The sequence below is a fragment of the Suricata suricatta genome, chromosome 3 (genome assembly GCF_006229205.1).
Source record: "Suricata suricatta isolate VVHF042 chromosome 3, meerkat_22Aug2017_6uvM2_HiC, whole genome shotgun sequence".
Taxonomy (NCBI): Eukaryota; Metazoa; Chordata; class Mammalia; order Carnivora; family Herpestidae; genus Suricata; species Suricata suricatta.
Genome location: NC_043702.1, coordinates 125,134,134 through 125,134,515, shown reverse-complemented (window position 1 = coordinate 125,134,515; position 382 = coordinate 125,134,134).

Here is a 382-nt window from a genome sequence, read left to right as displayed (position 1 = left end):
CGGTCCTGGGGGAGGGCACATGCCTTCCTTCCCACTCAGTCATTACTCCTGGCTCCAACGACCATTATTTGCCATCTTGCAAGTATGAAACCACAGGCCAAGCAAATTCCATTGTAACGCACAAATTGTACCTTCACATGCACTTGGGTTAAATTTAGATTTCAAGTGCACCGATGTGAGTTAAGTAACACAAGGCAAATGTCTTTAAAAACCGGGTGGCAAGAGAGACAGAAATGCTGATGCATAGGAGCACATGTACCCCAATGTTCATAGCAGCAATGTCAACAATAGCCAAAACATGGAAGGAGCCTAAATGTCCATCACCTGACGAGTGGATCAAGAAGATGTGGTATATATTCACGATGGAGTACTACATGGCAAC